Below are 7,248 nucleotides of genomic sequence, written 5' to 3'. Positions count from 1 at the left end.
GGTTAGTTACAAACCCTGGAATGTTAACACTGGGACATCGGAACATCAGAACCTGCTTTCTGTGGGGTGGAATGTAGGTGTCAAGAGAGAGTTACCATTTACTTCTACTGTGGGGTGATATTGGGACAAGCTGGAATCACATTGCAATATTCAAGCTTGCTGAGCAGGTTATATTCTTATACAGCCCCATAAACTTAATCAATTTATATTTTTTCCTCCCAAGCAGTTCCCTTATCCCAAATTTCTAACCAACTGGTTGTTAAAATTTTTGCCAGTTCCAATTCAAATCATGAGATCAAATATTTGAAAACCCTCCTAGTCCCAATAAAGGTGATTCATTGTATAATATTACTGAAAAATTCACAACTGTCTCCCTTGGGGCCTGACACAGAAGGTGGTCTCTATTTTGAGAGATCAAAAAATTTGAACAAGTCATTCCTCTTCTCATTCTAAGACAGTGGTCCCCAAACTTTTAATCTTACATTTCCCACCAGCCGTTGTTGGGAGCCAGGGCTGGGAGCAGGGCCGCGGTAAGAGCTGGGGGCCGAGGCTGGGCCCACAGCTGGGGATGGGTCTGGAGTTAGGATCAGGCTGGAGCCAGAAGCAGAAGAGCCAGGGCCAGGAGTGGAGCCAAAGCCAGGCCAGAAGCCGGGGTCAAGTCCAGGTATGGAGCCACAGCTGGGCTGGGAGCTAGGGGCCGAGGCTGGGGTCACAGCTGGGGGTGGGGCCGGAAGCTGAGCCAGGGCCACAGCAGGGGGGCAGGGCCTGGAGCAGAGCCATGACCAGGAGCCAGGGATGGAGCAGAGTTGGGGGAAGAGTGGAGCCAGGTGACACTCCCTCCCCATCCCTCATGGGGATTGGCCCAGGCCCCACTGAACGTTCTTCCCTGCACCACCACCACCCCCAAGGGGCCTGCCGCACTATTTGGGGACCATTGTTCTACGAAGATGAAAGCTAGGAATGAAAGTGCACCAGGTTGGCTTTTACTTTTATTAGGATAAGCTAATTCAACTATAAGATTTCTCAGGCACTTATCACCTTAGTATCTAAATGCTCCTAGGTGATGAAGTTTGCCATTTCCGGCCAATGGGAGCTGCAGAAAGCAGTGGCCAGGCCTGCGCCACTTCCCACAACTCCCATTGGCTAGGAATGGTGAACCGCGGCCACTGGGAGCTGCAAGCAGCCGTACCTGCAGATGCTCAGGTAAACAAAGCGTCTTTCGGCCCACCAGGGGCTTACCCTGAACAAGCCATGAACCAACTTTGGGAACCCCTGCTCTACAGGGATGTGATTTCTAATGTGCACTGATGTGTTGCATATTAATTGGTCTGGGTAGACCCTGTGGGTGTGCTTAAAGAAGTGCTGTTTGAAATTGTACTACATTAAAGCACACTAGGGAACCTTTAGTGCACACCAGCAGGGTCTACATGGACCAATTAATGTGCAACATATTAGTGCACTTTAGAAATCACACCACTTGTACAGCGCTTTACCCACCCACATTCCACCCGTCCCATGAAGAAAAGCCCTAGGCACTTAGAAGACTAAGTCCCACTGAAAGTGAATGTGACTTAGGCTTCTAAGCCAGTTAGGTACTTTTGAAAATTTTACTGTAAGTGCAAGGCAGTGATTTCCAGCCACTAAAGTCTAGGGATCCTACTAGGTTATTTTAAAAGGCAGGTGTTTTAGATGGTATTGATGTAGGTTCATAGTTAAAGGCCAGAAGGGACATTTGTGATCAGCTAGTCTGACCTCCTGTTTAACACAGGCCATAGAACATCCCCAAAATAATTCCTAGAACATATCTTTTAGAAAAGCATCCAATCCTGATTTAAAAATTATCAGTGATAGAGACTCCACCATGACCCTTGGTAAATTGTTCCAACTGTTAATTATTTTCACCATTAAAAATGTATGCCTTATTTCCAATCTGAATTTGTCTAGCTTTAACTTCCAGCCATTGGATCATGTTATACCTTCCTCTACTAGATTGAAGAGACCGTTATTAAATATTTTCCCCATATAGATTCTTATAGACTGTAATCAAGTCACCCCTTAACCTTCTGTTTATTAAATTAAATAGATAGACTCAAAAAGCTCAATCACTCAACATACATGTGTTTTCTAATCCTTTAATCATTCTTGTGGTTCTTCTCTGAAACCTCTCCAATTTTATCAACATCCTTCTTGAACTGTGGGCACCAAAACTGGACACAGTATTCCAGAAGCAGTCACACAAGTGCCAAATATAGAGGTAAAATAACCTCTTTACTCCTACTCAAGATTCCTGTTTATGCATCCCAGAATCGCATTAGCTCTTTTGGCCACAGCATCACACTGGCAGCTTATGTCCAGCTGATTAGCCACCATGATCCCCAAGTCTTTTTCAGAGTCACTGCTTCTTCTGGAAAGAGTATCCCATCCTATAAATATGTGTGTTCTTTGTTCCTCTATGTATACATTTACAATAAACTTATTAAAGCACATATTGTTTGCTTGCATGCAGTTTGCCAAGAGATCCACATCTCTCTGAATTAGTGACTTGTCCTCTTCTTTATTTACCACACCCCCAATTCTTGTGTCCTCTGCAGTCTTTATCAGTGACGATTTTATGTTTTCCTCCAAGTCATTGATAAAAATGTTAAATAGTGTAGTGCCAAGAACTGATCCCTGCAAGACTTCACTGGAAATACACCCACGCAGTGACAATTCCCCATTTACAATTACATTCTGAGAACTATCAGCTAGACAGCTTTTAATACATTTACTGTGTGCCATGTTAATTTTATATCATTCTAATTTTTTAATCAAAATGTCATGTGATTAGGGTTGCCAACCCTTTAGGATTGCTCTGGAGTCTCCAAAAATGAAAGATTAATCTTTAATTAAAGATTATGTCATGCGATGAAACCTCCAGGAATACATCCAAACAAAATTGGCAACCCTACATGTGCTACCAAGTCAAATGTCTTAGAGAAGTCTTAGTATATTACCTCTATCAATCAAACTTGTAATCTAATAAAAAAGAGATCCTGTCAAACTAAACTGATATCTTTTCCATAAATCCATGTTGATTTGCACTAATTACTTTATCCTTTTTTAATTCTCTATTAATCAAATCCCGTTATCAGCCCTGACATTATAGGACTGTCAGTCTGACATCAATCCCAGGCAAGGTAATTACCTGGGTCATCCCATTTAGCCTTTTTAAAAATTGGCACAATATTAGCTTGTGCATGATTACTTATTGGTTCTTATTCAAGTTGGAAGGATGGATGGATGGGCTGCAGGTTGGCTCCCCACTCTTCCTCTTTACATCCCTTCCTCTCTACTTCCTCTTTCCTCACTCCAGTTTCTACAGGCTTTCCTCTGGAAGAGGATCCCATCTCTGGCAATCTGTTATGGCAATAAGCACTATGCCCAGTTAGAAATGCTTACAGAATCAGGTGTTGTGCCAGATTTTTAAATTAAGAAAATATATGTACGTAAAAATTATATAAAGTACTTTCAGTGTAATCATAGAAATATGGCTGTTTACCTGACATTCACAGCAGGCCAGATCCTCAGCTGTTGCAAATGGACACAGCTCCATTGAAATTAATAGAGCTGTGCTGATTTACTACACTGAGGATCTAGCTCAGGATTTGATTCCTTTACTAATAAGTAAATTTCATTTGGATTCCATTTTCAAAGCACCATGCCTCCCTCAGGCATGCATTTGGTACTATGCATTGCTAATTTGTACTGGACATAAAATATGCATGCTTGCTGCTGTCCATGGGACTAAAGTATTCAACTTACCTGTGCATGTTAAAGCCAAGTTTCCCTGTACACTCCAGAGTAATAAGGATATGCTATAGTAGGTGCATTTGTGAACTGGGAAAGCACCTAACATTTTATAAAAACCAGTTTTGATTGCTGAAATGAGTCTGTAAGTGCAGGCATTGATGTGTTTACTCCCCATAGAATAGCACAACAATTTAAAGATCTATTTGCATAGCTACACATTCTAAATTTGACCACATTCTTATTCTAGCTAAAACTCAAATCCCTTCCAAGCAGAGAGAGGTTCTTGCCTGCAGTATTTTTTCTTAAAAGAATGAAAAAAATGAAAAGATGAAAAGTAAAGTAAATAAAAAGTTATTGGCCTACACCTTCTTTGTAATTATAGCACAGGAGAACATCAGGATCCCTGGAAATTACACTCCTAGGAAGACTATTTGTTATGCATGGGAGAATCTATGTGCCACTGTATCAGCTGCTACACCTCCTACCCCACCCCACCCCACCCCCTCATCCTCCAGCGCAGATACAGGACCACGGAATCATACCAATGCATGCCCTTGCTACCACAACAACCCTTTGAGACTGTAGTCAGCCAGGTGCCATGAGGTTACCATAATGAATACCAGGGACTGGACTGATCTCTGCCATCCCACCTTTGCCATACTCCCTCCCCGTAGTGCTGAGTCAAAGGGTCTAAGCCCCTCTATGTATATTTCTAAAGGTGTAGTGTCTCTAGCAGATAAGCTGTATAAAACTGTTGGTAATTTAAAACAATGGTTTCTCCTACCTCTCAGATGAAGGACCGTTTACTTTTGAAACCTATTTTTAACCTTGCTTTTTACTTCATATATCCTCAGAGCCCCAACTATCTGGGATTACTTTGGCCAAATACACCTGCAATGTTTTATTAATATAGTGGGGGGCATAGATCAGCATTCTCGGCGCACTCCCCATCAATACCCAGTCTAGGCCGGGGAAGCTAGTGATCCAACCGGCGGACCACATTCAGTGATCAATCCTGGTCACATACCACCTGAGGCATGTTGTTCATATGCTAAGATTAATATAGTTTAGGATAATCCCCAAGATAAGCACCGTGCAGCAGTCCAAGGCAGAGACCCAGGCTATGGCTACACTAGAGAATTTACAGTGCCACTGTAAACTCTCTGTGTAGCTGCTCTAAGCCAGCGGGAAAGAGCTTTCCCATCTCCCACCAATATAACACTGTCCACACCGGCTCGTAAATTGGCATAAATTATATCATGCAGCTGGGTGGCTAATTCACACCCCTGAGTGACATAATTTAAGCTGCAGTGTAGCCATAGCCCTCGAAAACATGACTTATCTAATAGGTCAGACTCTGGCCTGGGACTCAGGAAGCCTGGGTTTCCTGTGTGGCCTCTTTCAAATCTCTTAGAGCCAGACTTTTCAAAAAGAAATGGAGTACTTGTGGCACCTTAGAGACTAACCAATTTATTTGAGCATGAGCTTTCATGAGCTATAGCTTTTCAAAGGTATTTAAGTGCCTGAAGATGCACTCAGGTGTCTAGTAGGATTTTCAAAAGTGTCAAATACAGAATAAGCACCTAACTTCCATTGAAAGTAATGGGATTTAGGCACCTCACCTGTTTAGGCACCTTGGAAAATCCCACTAGCAATTATCTGCATCTTTAGGTACTAAATATCTTTGAATGTCTGGTCCTTAATCTCTCTGTGCCTCATGTCCTCATCTATAAAGAGGAGAATAATCTACCTCACAGGGATGTTGTCAGGTTAAATACAGTAATAAACTGTGAGGTTCTCAGATTCACCAATGTGGTGGCCCAGATAAATTCGACAGATAGAATATGGAGGCAAGAAAGGCATGGCTAACCACATCCAAAAGGAAAGGTTGCAACTTCTGAGTAAGATGTGAATGAAAAAAGCCACCACTGGCTACTGCTAGCTGAGAGTCCCAGAGCCACAGCAGATCCAGAAGGTTCTCTAGATTGCAAACCACATCAGCAGGCAGGGTACATCCCATCAGAGAGAGAAGTCATTGCACTCATTGTCTCCACCATATTGATCTGTCTTGCCTAGGCATGGAATTGTGCCATAGTCCCGAGGTCCATATGTTTCATCTTATGTAAGCAACATGTATGTAAAATGCTGTTATAAATGGGTGCCTAACACATAAGCTGGACTGTCATCACATGAAGTATTTATTTTGATGCCTAAATTGGTTTGCTGTCTGTAAAATTTTGTTTGTGAGTAGAGCTCTCCACATTTGGGCTCTTTTCCCTGGGGGAAGAAAAAAATCACATGCAGTGACTTGTGCAGAGCTAAGGTTTATGCTATATAAATCCTAAATAGCATCTACCAAGGGGCCACAAATTTGACCCACTACTGCAAAAACTGCTGTTAGGGAAGGCTGAGTTGCCAGCTACTAACACATCAGCAAGTCAACAATATTAAGACAAACTGTTACTGCTACATTGCACTCTAAATTCAAGCCATAACCTATGCTATTTTCACTGGTAAATAGCCTGACTAGTGAGAACTCTGCTCTTGACAGTTTGATCTCTTTGATACAAACGTGGTATGATTAATTTATCCCTCCTAAAATAGCATAATGATGAAATCTGCAGTTTAATTCCTCTATTACATCTCTGACTATGGTCTAGTCTTCAAAATGCTCTTTGTCATCTATCACAGGTTCTACTGAGCTGCCAAAGGTTTTGTGTGAAGTTGAGTTTTAAGCACTAGTAGAAGATTAATTTGGCAAAGACAACCTCTAAATACTCAGTAATAACTCCTGCATAGCCTCAAACATAAAAAATAAGACAAATTCACAGAGAGAGAACATGTTGCCCTCATTATTTGAAATACCCCATACATCCCCCCCCACCCCCACTCCCCAAAAGAATCCTAGGATACTTAAGAGCAAAACACAAAAAAAGTATCTAACACCCAAAAGACAAGGAAGGAGGGAATTTGGTTTTAAGTAGTATTCAAAAGACAGCAGCATTAGCAGTGCAACACACCAGGGTACAACACACTTCTGTATTGGATATGAACCCAACTATAATGGATCACATATGTGTCTTCTCCATTTACGTTGTGCTGCAGCTAGTAAAATGTTCATCTTGCACAAAATACCCACATTCAAGATTACCTAGACAGCATCACAACCATTAAGAGTCTGATTTTCAAAAGGACTGTCTCCTTTGTGGGCACGGTTAGCACCTGCAAAATTGAGCCTGGATTTTTGCTCATGCGGTTATATGGTGGATGTTAATCTAAATGTGAACCTCCATCTAAATGTAGGTACAAATCAGGTAGCTAGAGGTGCAAGTACAAGACTCAGATCTGCAACCTCTAAATGTCTCTGTGCAAACTGCACCTGCCCAAAGGCGGGGTGGGGAGCTTCAGTCTTCTGAAGATTCATTCCCAAAAGCAGAAATATTTATATAACCAAAGGAG

The sequence above is a fragment of the Eretmochelys imbricata genome, chromosome 3 (genome assembly GCF_965152235.1).
Source record: "Eretmochelys imbricata isolate rEreImb1 chromosome 3, rEreImb1.hap1, whole genome shotgun sequence".
In the NCBI taxonomy this organism is placed as follows: Eukaryota; Metazoa; Chordata; order Testudines; family Cheloniidae; genus Eretmochelys; species Eretmochelys imbricata.
Note: the sequence above shows the minus strand (reverse complement) of the source record.